Raw genomic sequence first — 25,865 nt, 5'->3', positions numbered from 1 at the left:
AGCCAATATAGATCTATATTGACAGCTCAGATGTCGTCAGGGTCTTTAAACAGAGGTACACCAGCATTTTGATCTCTTTGCATTTGAGCAATTGGAGCAATCTGGAGTCAAATCAATACTTTCCTTTAAGCATGCGACAAAAGGCGTTCAATATATACTTTCAGTCAGTCATGCTAGATGGAGCTTGAGATGTTTCAACACATTGAAGGAATTGAGTGTTTAAGGACAAAATATTATCAATGAAGCTGCCTAGATACATATCCATAGATTCAATGCAGAATACAGGGTGGAAATGCTGGGGGAATGAAAATAGTAATTCGTTATAGATCCTAGCATGGGTCCTTACCAAGATGGCCTCTGTTGTACCCTACTAGGCTTTGCTTTGGCATGTTATGTTGTGTTATGGTAGGTTACATTATGTTATGGTATGGTATATAATGTTATATTGCATTACGGTATAGTACATTACGTTACTGTTAGAAAGTCTTCCGTTTGACCTGTTTGTCCCTATTTTGTGCTAAATGATACCAGTGGTAACTGACTCTGACTGGACCCTGGGCTTTGCTATCCAGGCACAGGGCCAGTGCTTTGTGTTAAATGTAATGGGGTACACTTATAATTGGCAATGACAGACACTATGCATCCCTAGTAGATAATAGGGCCAGCGGTTGCAATCTACCTATAAGTCCCTAGCATGTAATGGGGGATGGATGTTTAGAGGCCCAGCAAATTTCCTGCACTTACATGTGTGCGCTGCCGTTTGCCTGGTGGCCTTCTAAATACAGCCCTTCCTTGCAGCCTGCCTTTAAAAATACATTCTCACAATTGCTATTGACAGACCCTATAAGTCCCTAATATATGATAGGGCTAGGGGGTTCAAACTACCTAGCAGTCCCTAGTACATGAGAGGGCATGGAAGTAAATTTCCGGCACTTACCTGTGTGCACTGCTAAGCGCCTGCTGTCATTTTAAAGTGGTACAAAAGGGGGTGGTGATGGACGGAGCATCTGAACTAATCAAACACTCACACCCAATCAACAGATCTGGGTTTAATCCATCACCGTTCTTTATCCCACTATGCCACCCCAGTTCAGACATGGCCATATGCAAATAAGTCTGACCCTGTGCCTCAAGGGAACAGTCCAGCCCGAACTGCCAAGCCATGCCTTCCCTGAACCGGAAACAAGCTTCCGAGGACTGGTTTCTGGCATTTCAGTCGTCTTCAGCCCGGCTTGCTTGAATCCAGTGGCAAAGTGAGCAATGGACTCACGTCTGAGCATACCCTACCACACTTATGGCGGCCAAAGTGGTACAAAAGGGGGTGGTGATAGACGGAGCATCTGAACCAATCAAACACTCACACCCAGTCAACAGATCTGGGTTTAATCCATCACCGTTCTTTAGCCCACTCTGCCACCCCAGTTCAGACATGGCCATATGCAAATCAGTCTGACCCTGTGCCTCATGGGAACAGTCCAGCCCGAACTGCCAAGCCATGCCTTCCCTGGACCGGAAACAGGCTACCGAGGACTGGTTTCTTGCATTTCAGCCGTCTTCAGCCCGGCTTGCTTGAATCCAGTGGCAAAGTGAGAAAGGGACTCACGTCATTTTAAAGGCAGCCTGGCTTTGCAGACAGTCCTTAAAAGAACATTGTGTGAAAACTGGACATTGGTGGTATGGGCACCTTAAATGTGATAATCTGCCTTAGTTTCAATGGCGTCACTAGGGTTGGTGTCACCCGGTGCGGGTAACTCATGGTGTCACCCCCTCACGCTTGTATCCTTGGAGCTTGCGAGCTCAGAATAACTGATTCATTTCCCCTCCACCGTCTTTACAAAACCAACTTGAAAGTGCCCTCTTATCTATCTTATTTTTTGCACTGCGTGGTTTGAGTAAAAAAAAAAGAAAGTTATATTCACTAAAAAGCAGTGCCACAATTATGCTGTCTGGTGGAATACATGCATTTGTTCCAGAAAATACATGTCTGCGTGGAAAGAGTAGATGCACAGATATGGTCTTTCAGTTTACCATAGATGTTTTTCCAAAAACACCCACATAAAAGTGACGCAACGTGACAAGAAGCTTCACCCCAGATGCTATAAGTTCTTGCTTCTTCACCTACCTGAAATGGATAGAGTATGTCTCTCTGAAAGTCCTTAACCCAGACCCAGGCCGTTTTCTCACCTTAAGTTGTTGCTGGGTTGTTACCACTCTTGAGAAGTATTTCTTTGATTGGGGTGGAGTGGTTGACGTGTGTCAGTAGTTCAAGTGATGGTTTTTCTCAGCAATGTGTTGTACAGCAATGGGGTAAAAATGGCATATGCCTACTGGAAAATCTAAGGCCGAAGGGCAAGGTAAGGCTAATTTAAGGGTCTTCTAATATTGAGAGCAAGATTAAAGGAAAGAGTGAAGGTTAACAGAGAGGCGTTAGGATAAATGGATGAGTTATGGTTAATCGGATAGATAAATCTCAGGCTGAGAGTTAAAACTAACAGCAAGAGTTAAAGATGGCAATGGATAGAGTTAAGTCTAATATGAAGAGTTAAAACAAATGAGGCAAGTTTAAGCCAACACTGGTATGAAATCACTAAGATTTACCTAAGAATGAAGATAAGGTCGGTGAACAGGGAGCGAGAAAGCTAATCACACAAGAACTTTGGTCAACAAGGGTGAGGAGGACGTCAAGAGTTGAGTTTAATGGTAGAGCTAATTTAACTGGAATATTCAAGTTAACTTGCAGAGATGGAACAAACTAGGAGAGTTAAGGCTACAATGGAGAGTTAAAATTATCAGTTTGAATTAAGGCTGGTTCTGAGAGTTATATTTATCAGTGAGAATTAATACCAGCATGATGGAGCAATAAGGTTAAATGAACGTTCAGACTAATGAAAGGAGATACAACTATTGTATCAAGTTATGACTAATAAAAAGAAAGCTAATGGGGCAAGTTAATGATAATGGGGGGCTAAGGCTAATGCTCAGAATTATGGCTGATGGGGGAGATGGTGAGAGGGGAATGTCCGCTGCATCGCTTTGTAGTATGTGCACACCTGCCCTGATTTACTCATGAGATGTACCAAGTCTGCTGATGCTTTTCAGTTGCATCTCAGCACCTATGGCCATCAAGCATAAGCACTAACGGTCTCAGTGTAATGAAATAAGGCAGAAAGAAAGGGGTCTGGAGGAGTTATTTACAGCCAACGTCTCAGATCCAGAATTAGTACTCATGACAGCCAGTTTCACTGCCAGTTTAGGGAACATAACCTGAAGAGTGAGGAATCCTCCTGGAAGCATCGAAGATCTCCCACAGGAAAGGAATGTGCCCTTGCTTCTGGGAAGAGAAGCACTCGATAGGCCTCTGCCGAAGGAAAACTGGCTGAAGGGGATCCCAGCCCAGCTGCCTGGAAGAGATGAAGCTTCCATATTCCCCATGGTATTCTCTACCTCTGTGCACTGCTGGGAGGGGCGCCTGACTGCTCTATGTCTGTGAATGCAACATCTGACTCGCCCCCCCGCCCCAGCGCCCCGAAAGTGCTGACCAGTCAGGTCTGGTCAGTGTAGAAGGCAGAGGCACCACTGCTGAGGGGGCCACCGCCATGCGCCGCCTCTCTGCCGTGGTTAGTTCAGTTTTAGTTTTCCGATTATCAGTGCAAGTACCGAATTAAAAGATCCAACCAGGACAATATACATGCACATATAGGTGTATACATTACATATTTTTGTACATGATGCATTTCATCCCAGTCTTGCTGTTAAGCTCGAATGCAGTATTGGCTGTAAAAGTTTAAAAATGCATTCAGATTTCCACAGTAGGAGGTTCAATAGACTGAGCTATGTGGTTATCTGGTGGCTAAGTGTGTCAGCTAGTATGTTAGCACAGTGGTGAGGGGGTCAGCTGCAGAAGTCTGTTTTGCAGTAGCACACAGTTTCCAGTACTAATAAAATAGCTCAGGTACTCAATGTGCCTGCTGCAGTGCATAGCACCACGTATCATCTCCAGGTCATAGATCCAAACCATAGAACTTTGGTCTGTAGGTTTGTAGGTTTGTTCCTTTAATATTGTGTTCCAGATGGAACCTACAGGTAATGTTTCCAGTCCTCATCTGAGGGTTATGCAGCCTCTACAAAGACCTGGGACTATTGTGCATGGAAACATTTATGTGCATACAGCACTTACTGAAGCTTTTATTCTTTTGAGGGTAAGAAGCCGAGTACTATTGAATTAGGTAGTACACAACACTACAGTAATTAATGCTTACTATTAAACGCAAAAAAGCAGTTGTATCCTCTGTGTATGGGCAATATTAGTATAATTAATAACCTAGCACTACAGTGTAGTTATTATGTTAGGGTCTTACCTGACTGTCTTCAGGTCAGCACTTGCACAGAGGACTCAAGGGCATCGGTTTATGACCGATTTATATACCTACCGCCAAGTGCAAGCGAGTACTTTACCCACCACTAATCACAAACATTCAAAATGCAATAGGTCTCGCCTTTTAATAAGTTAAATCCATTTGCTTTGCTATACAATACCATTAGCAAAGCAGATGGCTTTAACTTAGTCAAAGGAGCGACCTATTGCATTTCCAATGCTTGTTTATTTTTTACAGGACCCGTAGTTTACGTTTCCATGGAAAATGACGTTATGTTTCTTGATGAAAATCACAGATATGCTTCAGTGTTTCACCGTTCAAGTCTCAAGATCACAGCTAGACGAAAAACGTAACCTTAGAATATATAAATGTATACTCTGATTTTATGTACTTTTAGTTGTGGCTGAATCCAATTCATTAGCTTTTATTTCACACCGAGGGAGTAACCAGAAAGTGAAAACAACTCCCACTTTGAACCAAAGCATTGATGGCACCACGCAAGCGAAGTACGTGAGCTTAAGCCTCCCTAGAAGAGTTTGCTGTATCCCTTTCATTCAAGCATCTATCCATTCATGTTTTCACCCTTCAGTCTACCTGCTGATACCCACTGGTTCGCCTTTACTTCTGTCATTCATTCATTCATTCATTCATGCATCCATCATTCAATCCTTCTCTGCCCATAAGAGGCAACCATCATCTATGGACACATCCATCCATACTTCTGTCCACCTGTACATCCATCCTTTGACTTACTTATCTTCAAATAAAGTCTTTCATCCATCCATAAATTGATACATTTGTCCATTCATCCATCCACTCAGATTTCCATTTACTCTGCCATCCTTTCATCCATCCATCCATCGTCCTATTCATTCACTATCCATTTCCTTAACCATCCCCTTTCATCCATCCACCCACCCTACCTTTCTTTCACTGTTCATTACCTTCCCCTTTCTTTCACTTTAACCTTCATCATGCTTCGCTTTTCCATCTCATCTTACATTCTTCCTTATAGTTTTTAAATATGAGCTTTTGTCTGTTGCAGAGAGAAAAGGCCCATAACCCCATTGGCGAAGCATAGGGGGGAGAGAGGGGCAGTTTTGCCCTTACCCGCGGCTGTTGCGAGGTACAAGCGCCAATCTCCAGCATCCCCCCCTTACATATATATATATATTACCTACTGGCAGTCCCCAGTAGGTAGTTAATGTTAGGACCTAGTTACCTAGTTACCATAGGAAAATCGCAACATTCTATACCCAATAACTGTGGTGCTGATTGACGAATCTTCGCCAAATTTAAAAAACTTTTGGGGCCCTCTGGTCCACTTCTATCTTAAAAGGTTCAGCGTTATTCAGCAAGCGGGGGCCTGAGAAAAAAGGGGGTCCCAAAACGTGTTTTCTCCATGTTATTTTCCATAGGAAACTTTAGACACTGCTAGAGCCCGAACTGCTGAACGGAATTACACCAAATTTGGCTGAACGGAATTACACCAAATTTGGCAAAAAGGTAGCCCTTGGTTCAGAAAGAACTCTTCTTCTAAAGGGTATAAATCTGTTCAGTAGTCACTGTGAAAATCAAAATTAAAAAAATATCGATATATAGAGGCCACACGATCCGCGCACCTTCCCAATCATGAGCTTCATGCTAATTTGCAGTCAACACTCCAAACCAGGAAGTGTTGGCAGTCATCTTGTGCCTCGGTAGCACCAAGGCACAAGAAAACAAAAGAACTAAAATGCAAAACAAAAAAAGGGGACAGGGTAGAAACACCCTGACCTCTTAGGCCTGCTTAGGGGTTTCCACAATTAATTAAGTTAAGTTCCCACAGTTAATTCGAATCCACACATGAATCTTAAACGCTATATTATAAAATCCATTAAAAAAATTAAAAAACAGTATAAAAATTGAAACAGGTTAAAAAAGCTTTAAAGACTACAGTACATAGATACAAGTGCAAGTACAATTATCAATGGCACACTAAATTACATTTCCAGATTTCACTATAGCAGTTTCTTGCAGTTGACAACTGCCCATAGGAATCCAGCCATTACAGTACATATATAGATGGTAGGTAACATTAGTAGATACAAGGACAGACAGTTTCAACATTTCTGACGCTAGTCTCGTTTCCTCTAGTAGTGAAACATTTCACTTTGAGTACTTTTCTTGGAACGAGAACCAAGTTCTCTGGATCGTCAAAGTACTCAGGATGACCAATGTCTTCCAAAAGTTGTACACAAATTTGAGCCAAGGGATTTTAAGGGCTGACGTTGATCTAAGACAATCGGTAATAATCGATTGGTGAAGTGTGGTATATTCAGATGACCCCATTTGATGCCATAATAACACTGGCTGTATCCTAATCAGCAACATTGGCAAAACATTCACCCCCACTCACAGATCTGCTTTTAATCCATCGTTATTTTGCTCACCACGCCACCCCAGTTCAGACATGGCCATATGCAAATCAGTCTTGACCCTGTGCCTCATGGGAACAGTCCAGCCCGAACTGCCAAGCCATGTCTTCCCTGGACCGGAATCAAGCATCCTAGGACCGGTTTCTGGCTATCAGTATCCTAATCTGGTCAGCAATATAAGGGACTCCTACTTCAAAGTGACAGATGTAAGTTGCACTACCTTTTGGAACTGCTAGGAGGTTTCTCAAGAAAGCACTTTCTTCAAGTTGGAGACTATCAATCTGCACATATCTCCATAGTACAGCCCCATACTTAGCAGTGAGTCTACGTTTAGCCTTGTAAATATTCAACATTTCCCTCGGGTGTTTGATTCCTTGAGTACTAACAAACTGCAGCAGAGCCCTCGTGGTTGTTACAAATTGAAGTTGCCTAGATTTGTTAGCCTCTCGCCCTTCCCAGTACGACTAAATACTATCCCAAAAGAAGAAAGTAGTTGTGTACACAATTTTTTCACCCTCAATAAAAATGTCTCGGCATCGAGAGGCTGTGCGCCCAATATTAATGGCGCATGTTTTACCAATTTAACACATACATTCATCGCCTATCTCCCCGTATGCAGTTTTTGTGTACAGAGGAAAATAGCTGATTAGTTTTAGTTTTCCACATACTGCAAGGGTGTGTGCATTATGGCAAGCATAGATCTAGTACTGTATTGGGGGACTTCCGACACAAAAACTATGCTTTAATACATTTCCAACTTTGTATGTGTGCTGTTTAATAAGGCAAGCATGCAAAGTATGAAAAGTATGGCGAAATGAATACATTTCTCCTCCATAACACCTGCCTCTGGAGTTGAACGTTGTTGGCACAAATCCCTACTTACAATTATTAGCACAAAGGGATTTGAATTAAAATCCCACTGGTGATTGCTTGAGAACATCCATGTATCACTCACGGAATGCCCCATTGACACAAATTAGCATGTAGCACTAATTTGCGTTACTTTGGCTAACTTTCTAATACAAATCCTGATTTGCCTTAGAAAGTTTACATCACCACACTTTGTGCTGAATTTGCGTTATAAATCCCAGTAAAAAGTATTAGAACATCTGGGCCCTACAGTCTTACACTAGTTTCAGCAAGTAATCAACACAAGCTTAATTCTACACACATTTTTGTACATCCTTATGCCTCAAATTATAAATATAGAAAGATAACCTGCATAATTTGATGTAAATAGTTGTAATGGTATAAATCATATTGTTGGGGAGTAGATTATTAGTAGTGGTAAAATTATATATACCACTGGCAATAAGGATACAAGCACATTCTAGGGCTCAAAATAGGTTTCCGAAAAGATTACCATGCTCAACCTTTGGTAGCTTGTCTGCGAGCAGGCAGGATTAACTTCAGAAACAGGTATACAAAGAAATTAAAAACACCAATTCAGTAAATAATTAAAACACAATACTAAATAAAAATCCAACACTAATTTATTGGAATAGAACACAAATGTATCTTTACAATGACACTAAAATGAGGACAATCAGGGAACTGGAGATATGAATTTTTAAAGATTTTGCACTGTATAGCACATATAAAGCTATTGCCCCTATTAGAACATCTGGTCGCGCTAGGACAGAATAAAGTCAAAATTTTATGTCGCCCGCAATGGAACCTTGTGCAGCTCCTCTTGCACTAGGCCTTGGGATAGTATTTTACCTTCTGACTCTGAAACTTTTTTGCTGCTTTTTCTCCCAGGGTCTGTCAAAGCTCTCCACCAGTCAGGATTCAGTGAGGGTTCACCGCCTTGCCTTGCTATGAGCTCCTGGTCACACTTATGGAAGTCAGACCTCGGGAGCTTTCCTGTGTGACAGACCAGAGATCCAGGCTGACTCGTAGTTGAAGGTGGGTGGCTTGACTCTCACAGTTGGTCCTAGTCGCCTCTCGTATGTTTGGACTTAGAAACATTTACGGAGCTTTGTACGCCTGGTTCCCTCGATGCTCTTCATCAAGAGCATTTGATAAGCGTTTGCCGGCTTGGGTTTCAAATAGCTCCCGGTCAAACTCTGAAAGTCAGACCTCCTGAGCTTTTCACCAGGAAAAACAACGTCTCAAAACAAAGCTGGTACCTTTGTGTGGCCAGGATTCATCAGCGTTACTGGGGCAATCGGAGGGTAGTCTTTTTTGGTCGCCATCGGAGCGTCAGGCAATCTCTGGGCTCCAGGAGGATGCACCGAATCCTCATCAACTTCCTAAGGAGGGCGGGTAATATGTTGGTTCAGATTGCGCTCCACTAAGTGACCTGAATATGTTCCTGAACTGCATGAACACTCCAACAGAAATTCAAATGCCACTCTCCATTTACCGAGAGGGACTGGCGTCGGCCATATTAGGGCCAGGCATCAGCTCAGTGCTAATCGAGCTCCCCATCAGGCTTCCTTTGGGGCAGATCAATGGAGGGAGGAGCCTCGCCTCAGCCCATTGAGAGCTCCGGTGTATGGGAGCAAGAAAACGGTAGGAAACGGAACTTTGTGCAGTAGGACCATCAAGTGATGTCCACAGCGTCGGCCATCTTAGGGCCAGGCATAAACTCCGAGCCGATCCGTAGTGCAATCAGGGATCTTTTTCGGCTTCCTTCTAGGTAGGTCAAAGGAGGGTGGAGCCTCCTTCAACCCAATGAAAGCTCCGGTGTGTAGAGCAAGAAAATGCCAGGAAACTGTGCTTTGTGTAGTAGGTCCATCAAGCGCAGTCCACAGCGTCGGCCATCTTAGGGCCAGGCATCAACTCCAAGCTGATCGGGAGCAGAATCAGGGATCTTTCTCAAGGCAAACACACATGGGAGGGAAGGGGAGCCGTGCCCTAATCCCCCACGTGTTCCGGTGTGCGGGGATGAGAAATTAAGTTTTGCAGCATTTGCTGACATGGGCGTCCTGCTAGGGGTCTGTATGTCATCAACAACGATCCTCGTTGGTCGCCTGCTGGGCAGCGCCGTCTCCGGGATGCTGCTCTGAGCCAAGGGTGCCTTCGATGCAGGACTCCTGTGGGATAGATCACCGGGCTGGCCTAGGGAAAACTTGAGAGGCTTTGTTTCCTTGGGATCCTCAGCAGGGCCGCTAAGGAACTAAGGATGCCCTCCAAGTACTTTTGCCTGTCTCCCTGATCGGCTCTGGTAAGTCCTGCGTCAATACAGGTGGTGGCTTTGGTGGGGTGAACGGGCCGGGCAGGATTTACACTAAAACCGTGATCCCAAGCCCGAGAGCCTGATTCTATGATCTTCCCCCCGCGGCCATCTTGAAGTGCCGTCAGAGGTGCCACTATTATTATAAAGGCTGGAAGGCATGGTCTTTGGTTGTATCAGGAAGCAAGCATAGAGATTTATGCAGAAGGATCCATTATGCCTCCTTAGAAGGATGTGTGTGTAAAAAGAGGAGTTTGGCCCGAAGGGACGAGAAACAGGCAGGGCCCTATAAATGCAAAAAACAAGGTTTTCCTGGATCTCTACTAAGCATTTATAATTTATGCTCATCAGCCAAACACATTTCTTTATGTTTGTACCTCTATTTATTTATACCTTTTTCATTAGTCTTATTTTTGTTTTTTCATTAGGCTGTTTTTTATGAAAAGGAAAAGATAGTGCATAATTTACATATAATCCAAAAACACTTTTAACAAATCTATTTACATTCAAATACATAAAACAAACTGTACATATTACGCATTGCAGGTACTTGCTGCAATGCGGCGAGTGTTAAACCTTTAGAAACTAAGTTGCAAGGCAAAAATACTAATTGCCGGCTTTCCGTTCAGTTACAGAAGGACGAATGCCATTCCATTACGCACGTTCGAGAGTGGAGTACATCTCGCTTTCAAAACTCCTAAATACGAACAAATGTAAGGTAATAACTCGCTCTAAAGGTATTTTATATATATATATTTCATAAAATAGAAACTCGGTGCCCAGTAATACAAACTAAATAAATTTTTTTCCATCACGAATAGGAAACGTTTGGGCTAATAATATTGGAGCAAAAATCAACATCTTAACTTTGCCACAGCAATAAGAGAGATAACGTAGAGCAAGGGAGCGCACAAGGTATGATATGGCCTAATAGGTTACCCATATAAAGATAAGCGTCTTCTGTTATTACCACTGAGATTGAATCACTGTGTCTTTTGACAGAGAACTCCCAGTCTAAAAAATGAACCCTCAACCAAGAAAAACAGAGATATATGAGACACAACAGATGTGGAACATTTACATCTCATAAGGTACTAAGAGAGTAGAATTGAGAGTTAGCAAAAATGTTTGTAGAATAAAATTCCTTTCCTTCACTTAAAATTTCTTTATTTTTGATACATCTCATACAGAGAATCAGAGAGCCCTGATGAGAATCTAGGCAATGACAACCTAGGATTCGATATGCGTTGGCACATCAAAAAGAGCATAGAGGAATAAGGGATTTTGTCCTATATTGATGAATTATTTGTTTAATGATTACTTGCTCTTATGGATATGATAGAGCGCGCAGGTCACCCGACTAGGAATTTACCATACTCACCTGGGCCCATAATCAATTACACATTTCTTAAATCAGGTAACCCGCGCTCTGACTACCAGATATTTTACCTACTAGGTCCTATACCATTGATTTACCAATCCTTGTCACTGGTACCTGTAACCTAGTGGATCAGGGAGTTAGTTTAAATTAGGTAGCAAATAACATATGCACTCATATAATAACCACAGACTCGGGAAAGTTTTAAACTCTTTATCTAATCTTCATAAATGGTCATGATCCATAGATTGAACACAATAAGACTCTCAATAATGAAAATCAGAAATAATGTATAGCTATGCAAAATATATATTATGCCAATCATTTAGTAATGTAAAGGGAAGGTAAGAACAGGGAACATGCTATTGAAAATTAAAACAGACTTGCACAATTTGTCTAAGGGTGGGAAAAAGAAGGAACATGCTATATAACATCACTTGAAGCACTTATCAAAGGGTGGGTAAGAAGAGGGAACATAATATGCAATCACGAAATCAATTAGAGCATATAACCATAGGGAAGGTAGGAAAATGTACCACACTATTAAATCAAATGACGAATTTATCATTGCAAAGGGAAGGGTAAGAAAAGGAACATATGCAATCGAAGCTTTTATCGATTTAGGGAAGAAAAGGACACACAGAAATATAATGACGATACCCACACCGATTTATATTTACCTAGAATTGTGTGAAGACCAACACTGGCCACGGGTCAGTTAAGGACAGAAACCCCAAAAGTTGCAGTTGCCAGTAGGCCAGCAGGTTCAGATCAGAATCAGGACAGGATAAACCAGATTTGGATCAGGACCGGACCACCAAAGGTTAAGACCAGCACCCGCAGTTCAGTTGCAACGCCTTCGCTACTCCCTCTCTGCAGCTAACAGTCAAAACCCTGATTGGGTTATCGATTTCACCGACAAAGTGCTCCGCCAGCACTTCAGCTTCCCAGACCCCGACTGGGTCAGCGAATCTTCTGACAGAGTGCTACGCAGCCCTCTGCTCTTAGTCACCTATTGAGTGCGTTGGGTCAGTAACAGGTCAACTATTCGGACAAGTCGGACAATTTCTCTAGCTAAACCTACTCTAGTTATACTATTTCCAGGTCAGTGTACCACACCCCAATGTTGCAAGTGTAAGGATCCCCAATTTTGATTGGACAAAGAATGAGGAGAGGTCATCCCACCACACCAAATTTTGATACCTCAGTGTTGAATATAAATTTTATGTTCCCGCCCATCAATTTATTTTCACATGACATCTTTATTCCACCCAACAATGGAGAATTTAACATTGAATACATTGTAATACAATAGGTACAGTTTAGCCTCCTCTAGCAAGGTTAGGGGTCAGCTTCCCAGGCGCATCTTGGCTTGTGACTGTCTTTGGCTTGGTTTTGTAGTGTAGTTCCTATTATCCTAATAGGATCTGCGCATTGGAATAATATCTTCAATAGTATAGACCTAGGGCAGAGGTTAACTAGGTCTTCTACCGACGATATTGGACTTAAAGTTTTGTGTTTGCCAACTAGCTCAGAGTTCACTAGAAACTTTCTCGAATAGGCAAGGAGGAGTTTAACCTCCCTGGATAGACAAGAAGGGATTTAGTTTCTGACAACCATAGAACATGACAACTTTGCTCTCCCCTAATCAAGAGTGTATCTCTAGAGTCGTGTGAAAACAAAAGACAACTTATTTTACTCAGTCAGTTCAGTGCATTCTTAGTTTCACCAGATTGTAGAGAAAAGGAAGAGACGGGCGTGTTCAATAAAAAGATGTTATTTATTGATCAGTCTCCTTTCTCATACAAGAGAAATGAATCGCTATTATTGTAATACTGATAGTTAAGTAAAGTGCATACAGTAAAGACAGAATTATAAAATAATACTGTAAAAGCATTGATATGGTTTCTGAGCCATATGATACTTTAAAATGGATAAAATAGATACGTACATATATACATTTGACTAAATGTACTCAACTGGTGCTTCTAACCACGCCTACCCCAGTGTACCTGACCTAAGCCTAATACGTGGGCGGGAGTAGATAAGTAGCAGTTTAAGTTAAGTTTGTTTTGCCAAGGGACTGACTCAAGAATTCTCTGCAAGGGGTTATTCAGTTCTGTACCTGAGATCTAGAATGATGGAGGGCTGGTATCTCTTATCCCAGGTCTTGATATTCCAGCTGCCTGCGAGGGCTGCTTGGAAGCGCCGGAGCTGGATTTCTCAGCAGGAGAAAGGCAGCGTCTCGTTCTCAGCGCGTCAGGAAGGCGGGGCAGCGCCTGTGGGCTTCGCTCTCTGCTGGGCTCCTCGGCACGTCTCGCTGCTCCAATCTCGTCACCACCGCATGTGTTTGCTTAAGGCAATGTCGGTAATATTTATACCTGAAAGGTGCCGAGATTGACGTAAGGATGGACATATATACGTCAATAAGGATGTCATATGAACGGGCTCGTTTGCACATTCTTTTGCTGAAGTTCTCTGTGAAATCAAAACAATGGCTATGGGAATTTCCCAGGTCGCTGTAGGTTTGATTTGTTTTGAGAACTCCGTATGCCTTATCAGGGGCTGGAGGAATATCGCTTGTCTAATTAGATTGCATGCGTTATGACCTAATCAGATAACGCGCTTCTGTGCCGTGGTGTGGCTTAATCAGATAACGGATTTTGCACCGTTGGATGGCTGCTAGTTAATTATTAACCAAACCAGGGTCAGGAATAGGGGAATCGATACAGTACCTATAGGAATACATCACACCCACTCCACGTAGACTATGTCCATATTTACAAATCTAGGCATAGTGAAACCAGTAGCGTTTGTGTATACCGTACCACCCCAAAATACATTCATATGTATCCTGAAAAATTGGAACTACGAAATATACGAAACACAATCACATGTACTATCACATGTACTATATGTACAAGCAGTCTAATAATGCTAAACATATAACGCATATTTTAAATTTATCATGAAAAAATGCGAATAAGACACATGAAATGGCTCTTAATACAGAAAAAAAGGGTGCGAGACCATTTCATCACAACCATAAAGTTATGTATAATAGTGCTAGAGGATAGCGAATGTCTCGTGACTACCTAAAATAGAAATTTAGTTCTCTAAGAATAATGTCTACTTTAAGCAGAAGATAAGTGTCCCAAAAAATCGTAAATTTTTTTGAATTGGGGAAAAAGCTCTTGCAGTTTGAAAAAATGATGAGAATTTTTTTTTTTCCATATCGCTTTTTTTTTTTTAAATTGAAGGCCAAATTCAGCATGTAGGGAACTCCAAGTGCTAGTTTGCTCAAAGTTATTCCTGCTGCTCTGGTGAAAACTTCATATCATTTAGACTGTTGAAAAAACTGTCAACAGCTTCTTGCGTAAGTTCCACTAATTCGGAAAAAGTTGTTACCATGTATTCATGAGCCAGAGCATGATTGCCTCCATTGATGTTTTGATCAGCATAGCTGACTGAAGGTCGTACCTGATCGATGCTGCTTTCATCTTGTACTTCACTACCCCTCAATCGTAGTGGTGAAGTCTCCACGAATGCCGTCATCAGGATTGGTAGCCGCTGGGGACAGCACAATGCATGAGCCGTTACCGGACCCAACAAGGTATCTGCGTCCATTGGCACATCCGATTGTAGTGCCAGACAGGTGTCCAACACGCATTCTTCGCCGCATAGCAAGCACCTTAATACAGGCATAACACAACTTTGCCACATTGGTCTAAATGAAAGAGACCAAGTCATGTTCAGGTCTCTAAGCCGGGATAGTCCAAGGATTTTAGTTACCCGGTCCCGGTAGCCAATGGCTAGGATCATTTCTTCCCTTGTCGCAGGTGTTTTGTCTGTGACATGGTTTGCCATAGCGAAATAACAGGATCAAAAATAGAATACCCGCTACTAGTCCCAAAAGGAGTGGAAGTCCGCCAAAAATGGAATGGACAAAGTCTGGAAAAATACCCAGGATGGCTTTGAATGGAGTTAAAGCACCCGAAAACACTGCTTTAAATACACTGGAGACACCAGTGGTATCAGAAATATTTAAGATTTCGTTCAGTATTTCTGCGAAATGTATGGGGGAATTAGCTGATAATAATGAATGAATCTCTTCTGTTGTCCTTGCAACTTGGAGATCATACGTTTCTTTTGATGACGTGAGCCTGGTCGGCGTCTGTAGGAGCACAGTCTTCATTCTGCTTAAAGTATCTATTCGAATAGAAGCAATTTTCAAATCGGGCCATAACCTTGCCTCCCTGTCTGGAGAATCGTTCGGGAACAATACTCGTTCACAGCACATGACCTTCCTAGTCACGGTTATGAGATAAGGTTTTCCGGGCAGAAAACTACAACATCTGCGATCTACTATTAGAATGTAACTCCCGTTCGAGAGTCTCCTAAAGAATGGTTCTATGTGTGTTGCAGGTGTGCCTAGCTGGTAACATGAAAGGTTATTCGAAGTCCCTTCACAGGCTCCATGCAAGCTAATACCCTGACACAGAAGTGTACCGCTTAGTGATTTTGCACAATTATTGCCACTGAGAAACACTTTCTGGCCTTTATTACTGACACATTCGTGTGTATAGGGCAAGTTCCATATTGACTTAATGTACCCTTTACCCAACCTTTTATACTGGCCTGCCTGTATATATTTTTGGCAGAATTGAAACTGGAAAGTAGTTATCTGAATATTTATTATTCCATGTATTATCCATTCAATGACAGGTCGTTCTGACATTGTCAATGGTAATCTCTCAAGTCTTTCAATGCTCAGAATTGTATAGTCAGCACCCTTCTGCGCCAAACTGATTTGTTTATCAGTAAGGTTAAAGATATTAAATAATGACGTTGTGTTGATTAAACGCCAAGGCACATAGCCAGAACGCAGATTTTGTAACGTCCAGCCAAGCTGTACAATAGAACGCAATTGGGACTGACCGTGTTATAACATCAGTAAGTCTTGCGATATAATATTGATTGCTGAAGACACAATGCTGTCCAGAGAATATATTCTGGAGGACAGAGTCATTAACCCATTGTCCACCACAGAAAGTGATTTTTCCAAATTAATATGGTCAATTTCCCGTATTTTTTCTGCTGTCTCAATTTGAGTTACTTTCCAAACTTCGTTATGAGCTGCATATATAGAGGCCGCTATGAAACGTTTTTGATGCTGTTTGCGTGGTCCCATAATGAAATCACGCAAGTCAGCACCTTCTGTAAGTAAAGTTAGGTGTTGCTTAATTTCAGCCAGTGTGGACGTTTGTAGCCATTGAAGGCAGAGCTTGCCCACGCTGTAGGTGGTTACTATCCTGGATGTTGTCTTTGGGAATATCTAGGGTCTGGCCTAGTCAATGTGAACCCCTGTATTTTGTTCAGGAATCTGTCTTGACAGTTATTCGTATCTGTGGGCCAAATCAACCATTTTTTCCATTCAGGATGTGTTCTGTTTTGGTTTAATATATGGTTTACGTCTATCTCAACATCTATAGAGCTATTAATGTTCACTGTTGGGTTTGGAATAGACGGTTTGTTCAAATCTTTGATTTTGGCTAAGCCAAGACAGGTAGTTTGTTGAATAGTGTCATTCAAGAATATAATTTGTTCTGGGATCATGCAGGCTGTAAACAATGATTCTATACCTTGTACTTGCCAATCTCTTGTACCCCAAACAGTTTTTGCTTCAATATTATTGTTCCAGAAATCAAACCCAAATGTATTCATTTGCTCAAAAAATGAATCGGAATATATCAATTTTGTGTTTGTAAGCATGGTCTTCATACCTGTCTTATTTGACAATTTGAAATAAAATGTTTCTGCATTACTTGTGTTAAACCCTGAAAAGTATGAATATTTATCATAAAATGTTTTCGAGCTATCTTTTGGAGGAGTAGCACAATGTTCCCATTGGTTATAATTTAAAACATTTCTAGGTTGTGCAGATTTATGTAGATAATGGTTACCATAGTGGTTGTAGCAGAACATCTGATCATAATTAGACGAACCCTGCAAATAATCATGTTCTGTGAATTTGGCAGACATCACAAGATCAGACATCATATCATTAATACTTTCAAAGTCCCAATCATCAGCAAATGAGCTTGGTTTTACAAAGTCACTCAATGAGATCTTGAATTGGTGTGGATACTTCAGGATTTCAACCGGACCATAGATTTCATAATCAGTTTTGTCCCACGCTACACCGCCTGGTATAGGATTGGCTGTGAAGTTCACTGAAGAAAGTTCTCTTTTCTCGATGTGTTAAGATGTGTGTGGTTTAAGGACCAAGTTGATTTTCTGGCTTGCTGTGTCCATTTTAGCATATTTTCCTTCAATGAAATGTCCCAAGCATAGTACCATGATGAGCCAAAGCATGAGGATAAATGCACCGAAGGCCACCCAAAATTCAATCCATGGAGAAATCAGATAGGTTTCTTTCAGCGGTTGAAAAAGTTCCTTAGCTTTATCTTTAAATGTTTTTGTTGATGGCTGTTTCTTTGCTTCACTCAGGTCTTCAGATGAATCATCGAAGTTGATGAAGTAGCCGGATGCTGTTCTGTCAATTGTTCCAATTGCTTTTGGATTTTGCTTTGTTTCATTAGCAAAGTCTGCAGTTACATCATCATAGGTTGTTGTTTCTTGATGAAAAGCTTTGATTTGGGTTTTAAGAGGTTCAAGTTCCATTGCTTTGTTGCATAGTCCTTGTTGATTCACTGTAGATTTTCCAAATGTGATCAGTCTTCCAGTTTGAGCCTCTGTATTCGTAGCAAACATTGGTGTTCTGCTACTTCTTGGGAGTCCACTTGGCCTACTATTTGTTATCGGCCACATGATTGTGGTTTAACCAGGTCGATGAATATGACTCGGTTCTCCTTTTTACCAGCAAGGGGCGGTAGTACTACTGATCTTGTCCCGTTGATAGACAAGACAGGAACTGCTTTTTCTGTAAGAAGGCCCAAATTCCTTCTTTACCGCGATCTTTTCTCTGACCAGATCCCCGACTTTTGGAATCCAGACAGGCCTTGCTGGGACAGGTGGTTTTTCTTCAGTGGTTGTTGGCTGTGCAGGTCTTTTATTGTTTCATTTAAGTCCTGCAAAATAGCCAAACGATCTTTGATATCAAAGTTTTTGTTTTTAACCACTGAAGTCTGACTATCAAGGTCTTGGATCATCATTCTAGTCCCGAACAATAGTTTGTACGGACTGAACCCTTTCAGAGAATTTCTTGGCAGGTTATTTAGACTACGTTGGACACTTATTAAATGTTTGACCCACCCAGCTCCCGAACCTAATACCTTTTCCGTTATAGATTGCTTTATGTCTTGGTTTTTTCTTTACACCATCCCGTATCCCTCAGGCAGGAAGTGAGAAGAGTCCCGCTATGCAATGCTCATTTGGCCATGCTTCCCCATAAGCTTGAGGGCTAAAGGGAATATATTAGTCAAAACGTAGCATGCTCCTAGCGTATATGCCATTCTAGACTCGCAAATCTTTGTATAACAGTCCAGACGTCAGCCGAGCGCTGGGGTCTACATTATAAGTGAAAATTAGTCTTTTTATGTTAATATAACGATTTTTCGTGATGGGTACTTTCTTATTGTTGTTTTTCTGGAGCGAAGTGCCATGGCAATAGTCCTCCTCGCTCGCCACTGCGATCTCTATTGCAGTCTGGGCAGTTTTTTACAAAAATGTGATGATGCAGGCTCATGCCTGGCCACCAGTATACTGATTGTAATTCTTCCAGAGCATCTTTTAGCTTAAGGTGTCTGAGACCCTCACCCATAAGTGCGTCTGCTATTAACAAGCCTCTCCTGTCCGTGTTTGGAATCACTCTATCCCCCACTCCAGGGATTCGAGCAAAAGGGACTGAGTTTGCATCCATTATGTATGTATAATTGAGTGGATAATTGATCGGTAGCGCTGAGCAGTCACCTTTTGATGACGTTTTCACCGCCAGCACAGTTTCACGGTCAATGTGTTTTACTGCACGCTTTTTTGTAGCTACGGAGGCCGGTTTAGTTGCTACCGCTGTGGCTGTCTCAGCCAATGAATTCCCTGCAACGTGAACGCCATCACGCTGATGACTCACTGAATGTATCACGTGAGTTTTTGGTAGTTCTTTCTGTAAAAGAACTACTTGTTCCCAAAGCACTTTTTGCTTTATTGTTGCACCTGTGTCATCTTTGTAACCGTTTTGAATCCATTTCTGTAAGTCGTTATTATATGATTTTACGCAGTAATACGAATCGCACACTATAAGTGTCGGGAATTCGCGATCGGCATTATCTACCGCCATTTTTAACGCTATTATTTCAGTTTGTTGTTCTGAATTATATTCCACTGAGTGTGTTTTTGTGAGTAGAGGTTTTAATTTACCTCCGCGCCACACTTCTTTTACAATTTCGCATGTGGCGTTGTAAGCCAGCTCTCCCCAAACTGAGGGTTGAGCATGTCCGTCTGTATATATTACACAGGCGTACTGTCTTAAAGGCAGAATGTCGATTGGCAGAGGCTATTCTCTCTCATATTCTAGATATTTTAATTCTTTCATTTCCGGGTCAAAATAGTATTTTACTTTGTCTGTAGCAACAGAATTTACCCATTGTATCCATTCTGGATTTAGTGCAGTTGTCGGTAAATTACATGGTGTTGTTAATGCCTCAAAAGCTGATTCTGCTGTTCTGACTGTAACCTGTCTACCGTCTGCTTGGTATTTTTCTTTTGCTACAGCTGTTTGAACCGCATGAACAATGTTTTCCTTAATGCTGAACCTTTTTTCAGCTTCTGTGTACAAATGTGATTTGTATGCTATTGGTACCTTCTCTCCCTCATTAGAGGTCAGGTATGTGAATCATGGGCGGATCTAGCGGATCTCGCGTAGCGCACTTGCGAATTTACGGATTCGCAATCCGCGAAGATCCGCGAACTCTAGCGGATTTGCGGATTTTCCCGTTTTTTTGTGTTGGCGCGCGTTCGCGCCGATTTTGGGACAAGTTCGCAATTGCGAACTTACTTTTCGGCTCGCAACGGCCGCGACTATGTTGTTTCTACGTCTGGTTTATCATCACAGGTTCACAGCACCCTCTGTTTCACCACTGCCACCCTCTGGGACACCCATGCCACCCTCTGGTACATCCTCACTGCCACCCATTAGGTTTATTTATCACTGTAGATTATGGTGGTTGAAAAAAGCAAGCACACCTGCCCTTCTTCAACTGCCATCAATTAATTTGTGTTTCATTAATGTGTCAGTAATTTTGAAAGTTCCAGTCTGGCTGGCACCTGCTTCCTTCCTTATCTGTAATTTGCTTTTTGTTGCAGTGAAATTTTTTTTCCACAGGACCTTTATGGTGTACTTGTAGCTATTCTATGAGCCTGCTGTTTGGGTCATAGCAGGGTCATAGAATAGTTGCAAACTCTGGAGGGGCCCATCAGGAAGCACTACCTTGAATGTTACTAATGTTAAGTTTGAACTTTTGCACCTGCTCATTGCTTTCAGTTTAGCTAAAATCGTTTTTTTCTGCAATTTCGCACGTTTTTTGGGGCGCGAATCCGTGCGAGATCGATTTCGGAAGCCGCGAATACGTGCGAATACAAAATTGTTTTTTTTGCGACGTGTATGTTCGCGTGATCTTGCGCGTGTTCGCGAGGCGCTTCTAGCTATACGTTTGCCAAGTTACCCTATCGGTCGTACACGGGTGCGGCCATCTTGTTGGCGTGACGTAATTCCGTTTCCGCCCGCTATGTGTAATCTCGCAAAGTGAGCTGCTCGCTAGTACAATTTCGCGCGTACTCGCAAGGAAAATCTCGCGCGAACTTACCCACGCGGTCGTGAACGGGCGCGGCCATCTTGTTTCTCATTCATTGCTATGGTTCTGGGCATGCTTTCTCTATCCTCTCTCAATCTCTGCCATCCTTTGCTTGTTTGAAGTTTTTTTGATCTAATTTTACTTATTATCTATCCCTCTATTTTTCTAGCTCTATATTTTTGTGTTTTCTGCAGCTTTTAGTTACTTTTAAACTACTTTTTTAAACTCTTTTCTTTTCTTCTTCACTATTCTATTTCTTGTTTATCATTAAACTCTATTTCTGCCCAGACCATGGTAAAGGGAGCCGGGAAGCACCCTGAGAAGGGGAAGGGTCCCGCACCCCGTGCCCGGCTCCCGTGCGGGCGTTTAAGGGGGGAGCAAGTGGTCCCGAGGGAGATCTTCAGCGCGGAGGAAGTGGCGGCACTGATCTTCCACGTCCAGCGCCGCCTCCCCAAGACGATCCTGGGAGGCGGCAAGATCGCGACTGGCTATGGCATCCGGGAGCGTCGCAAGCGGTGGGAGAAGGTGTGCCGGGCCATGTACAAGATCTCTGGGGTCCGGCGCACATATAACCAGGCCACCCACCGCTGGACCGATGTCATGGACCGGGAGCGGGACTTGCTGGACGCGCTCGGCGTAGAGGTCCCCGGGCTTGGTGAGTAGTAGTAGTAGTACATTTACTACTCTGTTTTATCCTGCTCTGTTATTTGCAAATCTTTGTTCTTTACCAAGAGCAATAATGCTGCCGATTACATTGAGGTAAATTATATTTCAAAATCTTCTATGCATTTCAGGTGCACTGCTCTCCTTCTCAGTAGCCTTGCTTGCTACTATGCTTCTTTGTTTTGTATGTTGTGTTCAGAAGCATTTCATTGGCCTGAGAAATTATGTATGAGTGTAGTGTAAAGAAAAGAACTGCGTAATGCTAGACAGTAAGGGTCATATTTTCAATTACCGGCGCATCCCTGCAAAGTAGCAGGGATGCGGCAGTAATTGTGTGCCATGCCACCACCACCCATTGGCCCAAAACGTCACAGAAGCCATATGCATCTGTGCCGTAAAGGCAGCGCATTGCTGGATTTGCGTGCCAACGATGGCGCAGCTCCAGCAATGCTCTGGGGTACCCTATCTCCCCAATGCTGCATCAAGCCGTACGTCGGCTTCAAGCGCGCAGGGTTTGAGTCATGCATCAATGTCCTAAAAGTGACTGATTGACATCTTGTAGATTTCCCTCAGCCACTTTTAGGATTCGTTCCTGCGCAGGTACGCCCTCCCTTGCGCCGGAACGCCCCCTGATGGCGCAGGGCTTTACAACGTGATGCATCGCCCATATGCCCATATGTGTTTTTTTTTAATATATACGCCGCACCAACACCATGGCGAGTCTTTTGTTCTGCCGCTGCGTCACAAAAGGCACGCAACAATGGAGGAAAATGAGCCGCAACTTCCGCAAGGGACTTCTAAATCAGCCCCAACAGACTGAAGTCCAGTCCTTCCTTTAGACACATGGCTATAAGAAGAAATAGTGGCGGTGGTGGCGGGTGGATTGATAGTTTGAGTATTCACTGATCTGCAAGCAGGATGGACTTTGTCTGTCACTTCGCGTGCTGCGCACTGCTGCCTGCAGTGCCAGGCCTAGGCAAACCTCTTTAGTAGTCTGTTTATTGAGTTACATAGGAACTTTCTAAGTCAACGTTCCGCAAATCAGGCAATACGAATAACGTAGTATACCACATGAGATAGATCCCGTGGAATAGTGGTCTATCTATTTGCTATTTTTCCAAAATATTTTGTTATTGTTCTTTTGAAATGTTTGATTTGGTTGAAAAATCTCATCCATGTTTTCTGGTTTTTCTTTCTTTCATGTTGTACATCAGCTCCCCCCAAGGGCAAGAGGACACAGGAGGAGGGTGCTGAGGATGCAGGCCAGGATCGGGCAGGCGAGGGCTCCTTTGCTGGCCCCAGTAAGTTTACATTTTAATAAACAGTACCTATTTTTTCCTAGCGTTCCTCATTCGATTTTTTCTAAATCGTCTTTGATCTTCTTGTAGACTGGATATAAATTCTTATCCTGCCTCGAATATGACTCCCTGTGGTATTACTAGACTATTCTTATTAGTCTGTCTGTGTAGCTAACTAAGATTGGACATTTGGCAATTCCATTGGACTCCCATTATATTCAGCAATACCCCTATGCACTGTCTCCTTACTGACTAGATAGTGTGGCAGAGTCATTCAGCTCCCGAAGTCACCGATTATAGATCCCCAATGATCTCTAGATTATCGTACGCAGGACAAGAGAGTAGTACGGAGTCACAGCACAGTCAAGAAATGTCAGAGGCACTCATGCTTGCAAAAATTCCAAAACCTTTAGCTCATCCACTCTAGTCTAGAGGAACAAAAACCACAGAGTCTATTTAAGTTTAAAAGCTTTATTAAAAGTAAACACATTTATTAAAATCTACTTTGTCATAAAACTATTTAACTGAAAACGGAAAAGTGGTTAGTGCTGACGATTAATTGGACACATTTCTTGTGGTCGAGCCGAGCTCTCACCTTGTTTGAACTTGATCCTGGTCGTGTTCTTAGGAGTCAAGCTTCTGTCTGTTAGGAGAAAAAGTGGTGCGTGTTAAAAATCAAAAGCAAGCATTCATCAGTTGTGCATAAAAGTGCAGCAAGACAACAGCCTTCCCTGGAAAATGGGACATTTTTACTATGGAGTAGACAGTCACAAATTATTACATTGTATTCTGTTTTTTTAACATTTCTCCTAGACCAAATATTATATAGTAGTGAGTGGTGTATTCTAACATTCTTAAATGTACTTTGTAGGTGTAACATCTGGTGACGGGGCCAGCGCGGAGGTGGCTGTGTTGGGCGAGGACTCGGAGGCCTCTGGGGAGGAGGCGGTGCAAGAGCCGGCGGACGGTCCTGTGGGGGATCAAACGGTGGTGGCGGAAACAGGTAAGCTATATATTCCTTACTTATTGAGATTGAAGACTGCATAGTGTGCTTTCTGCACGGGTGTATTACAAATCAACCAGGTAGTAGCCTCCTCGAAATGTACTCCGACTTAGCTGTGAAGTTTTTCGTGAGAAGAATCCCAATAAGTTGTTAGACGAACGTGATGGATGGGATGAACGAAAAGCGAAAGAAGGGTGTAAGTAAGTGGGACGCGAACTTGTATGATGGCTGGCAAAGAAGAACGATATGTGTTTGCTTGGCCCCCGAGGTGGCTGGGAAGGAAAGAATATGGTATGGTGCATGGCTGGGTCAATGATGAAGCAAGGATGGGTGGAAGGACAGCAGCCTGGGTGGGTGAAACAGAAACTGTATGTGTGCGTATACTTTGACTGAATGGATGCCTGGAGCATGGTATTCTCTGATTCTTAGATAGCACATGTGTATCTAGAGAGAGTAGATGGTCGCCAGGTGAAGTAAGTGTTACCTTGAAGAGCATGTACCACCGCACCCGCACGTCCGTTCCAGTGCAGGGAAGGCAAGGAAAAGAAATTGTAAATGTGTCCAATACTACCATGAATAGTAGCAGTACTTTGTATTGCGTTTGCAATCACAGCATATATCTGGTTATTACGGTGGACACTCCGTACCTCTCTTAATAACTTTAGTTTACTTGTAGTACGTCATTCATGTGTGGGTGTATCACTGTTCACTCAATATTAAGCAAAGCACCTAAAGTCATCTCATCTGTCATTAAATACGTCCCATGTGAAGTGATAGATAATCAAATTAGTTAGCTTCTTCATTTTCCTTTTCTAGTACTCATTTGCACTGTAGGGTGAAAGGTAAATTAATTAAGCAGTAGCCCTTGTAACAGAGTATTCTCAGTGCCACCCGTAATAGAAAAGTAATAGCTTCACCACCTGCATGTACTGGACCGGTACAGTAACGCAAGTCTGTCTCACTCATCATGGTGTGCAACTTTTTTTCTCGGGTGCAAGTTCACTGTGCTGTCCATGTCATTCTGCCGGCTTGCATAAGATAACGTACCAATTTCCCTAAACAAGAGAGAAGAAGAAGAATAAGACTGGTGTACTGTCATAGTCGACTGTAATGGAAGTCCATAGTGGTCGTAGAATTTGTTCATTAAACTACCACTAATGTTAGAGCAAGGATGCAGAAGTGGGAGGTTACATAGATACTGTCCTCAATAGTTATGTACTGTGCTTTCAATTTGCTACTTGTACTCTGTGACCCAACTTTCGGCTCAATCACTTTGTGTTATTAATAAGGAGCATTGGTTACAGACTATGTCTTTCTTTCTTCATATAGTTGCTCCTTCCAAATCAACAACAAGGAGGGAGCAGGCTAGATTGGCCCGGCAACGGAGGCTGGAGGCCACTGTCGCCGAATATCGGCGGCTGGTGGCCCTGGAGGAGGAGGAGGACACGCAGTCGAGCGGGGCAACAACGACATCCTCGACTGTGACCACTGCATCCTCCTCCGTGACTAAGCAGCGGGACCGAGCCGGGCTAAGAAAGACGACCGCCACCGCCAAGCAACCGAAATACCAGCTGCCCCCCACAGGAGCTGCAAGGACCGCCAACGCCGCCTACGAGTCCGCATGTCCAACCTGGAGCAGGAGGTCCTGAGGTATAAGAACTTGGTTAAGGGCCTCCGCTCCGAGCTTGCCACCCTCCGCAAGGAGTATGATGCCCATGCCGCATCATGCACCAGCACCAG

The sequence above is a fragment of the Lissotriton helveticus genome, chromosome 3_2, assembly GCF_964261635.1.
Source record: "Lissotriton helveticus chromosome 3_2, aLisHel1.1, whole genome shotgun sequence".
NCBI classification, from domain to species: Eukaryota; Metazoa; Chordata; class Amphibia; order Caudata; family Salamandridae; genus Lissotriton; species Lissotriton helveticus.
The sequence above is the reverse complement of the archived record's forward strand: the minus strand, read 5'-3'. Positions refer to the sequence as shown.